Source organism: Anguilla anguilla, chromosome 18, assembly GCF_013347855.1.
Source record: "Anguilla anguilla isolate fAngAng1 chromosome 18, fAngAng1.pri, whole genome shotgun sequence".
Lineage (NCBI taxonomy): Eukaryota > Metazoa > Chordata > Actinopteri > Anguilliformes > Anguillidae > Anguilla > Anguilla anguilla.
In genome coordinates this window covers 31496485-31498292 of record NC_049218.1, presented here as the reverse complement: position 1 = coordinate 31498292, position 1808 = coordinate 31496485, and the positions used below count along the sequence as shown (strand labels likewise).

Below are 1808 nucleotides of genomic sequence, written 5' to 3'. Positions count from 1 at the left end.
CCGCATGCCCCGGAGCAGTTGCCCCGATGAGGAGAGCGTCCGCCACCTGCTGTGGGACTGCGCCACAGCCCAGGCAGTTTGGAGGCTGGCTGGTCCGCTCCTCCGCCTGTGGTTACAAGGCAAGGTCTGCATGGCATCGGCCCGGAAGGAGCTTGGAGGGGCACGATGGAGGGCCTTGTGGCTCTCCATAAACTCAGTGAAGAAGGCCCTCTGGGTTGCCCGGACGGTTTTGGTGGAGGAGAGAAGAACGCTGCCCCCGGAGGCCGTCTGGCATATCGCCGGTGGGTACATCCAGGAATACACAAAGAGAGACTTGCGGCGCTGGGGCCTGGAGCAGGCCTGGAGCAGGCCCGGAGCCTGTGGGGGGGCGCGGCTTGGGATCTCGTGGGTACCGACTGAGAAACAAATCGGACTGACTGGGTTTTTTTGTGTCTGGGAAGCTGGGAAGGGCGGAGTGTGTTAGGCACATTCTGCCCTGTATAAAAGTTTGGATACGGCTGGATCTGGTTTTTAGTGTGTACTTTTAACATATTTATTGGCATTGTACTATTATTATTTATTGTGGTGTTTTTTTATTGTGGTTTTTTTCTTGATGTTACAGTATTTATTGTTGTAGTAGGCATTTTTTAACAGTATTTATTGTTGCAGTATTTACTGTTACAGTGTGTATTATGTTATGTGTCATATAGGTGGGTAATTTTGGTTTGAGTTACCTTTTCTTTCAACCTTTGTGTGTAAATTGTTGTGTGTAGCCAGGATAGTCGTAGTGCCAATATGTACAGAGCAAATCATGCTGAAAAAATAAAACAAATTTAAAAACAAAAAGAATCTGTTCTTATCAGTTTAATATCAGATACGTCCCCTATCTGGGGACTACATATTAAACAGATTTTTGGGACTGGGAGTCAGAGAAGGAGCTTGCTCCATCCGCTCCACGCATCGACCCGGTATTGCAGTACGTCCAGGAATGGCGCGCCTCTATTTTTGGGTGCAAGGAAGGGCGAAATATCTTGCTTCTGCTGCTGCTGTTGTTGTTGTTCTTCATGGGTAGGCAAGCAATTAAGTCCTAGTGGTTTTTAAAAAAATTTTTTTTAAAGAAACCTTTCTTTCCTATATTAGTTAGTTAGTTAGTTAGCTAGCTAGCCGGGTAAGTGAAGTTGGTTAAGTTAAGTAAGTAACTTAGCTAGCGAGACAGTTTGCAGCGGTCATGGCTCGTTTGCGCCCTCTGCCTGTCGGGTGGTTATTGTGTCTCCTCCCTCTTCCGCAGATAACGCGGGGGAGAAGCTTTTGAACAGATAATATTGATCTGGCCTGGGGTTGGGAGAGCACACCTTTGGGTGATTGAGAGGAAGTGCACTTTCGGGTGTTTAGTAGTAATCCCCTTAAATGGCTACGTGGTTGTTTCGACTGATTTGGCTTGTTTGGTTTTGAATTGGCTTATGGTGTTGGATTTTGGATTGGATTCAGGATTGGATTTTTGGATGTGGAATAAAGGATTGGTAAAAAAAAAAAAAAAATCTGTTCACCCAGGGCGAGGGTCCGCCATTGCTGACCCCTGGGAATTCCCCAAATGCATAATTTCTGGTACTGGGGTACTGAGTTTGCGCTTTCCCCTGATGTTGCTGTGAAAAAGCAGAATGTACTCGATGGCGCCTGCTCGTTTTGTCCAGGCTAGCAGTCGCGTCTTAAGACTGTGAAGCGGACGTCAATGGGTAAACGTAATAAAAGTGCCTAAATTTCATGGAAGCAACTTTGTTGCAGGTCAGTCGCATTGCAACAGCATATGGCAAGCCCTTTTAACATCTAAT

At 46.6% G+C, this 1808-nt stretch overlaps 1 pseudogene; it reads left to right on the top strand.

Moving 5' to 3' along the window:
* Positions 1–806: 806 nt before the first annotated feature.
* LOC118218543 lies at positions 807–981 on the top strand (annotated as a pseudogene).
* Positions 982–1808: the final 827 nt, after the last annotated feature.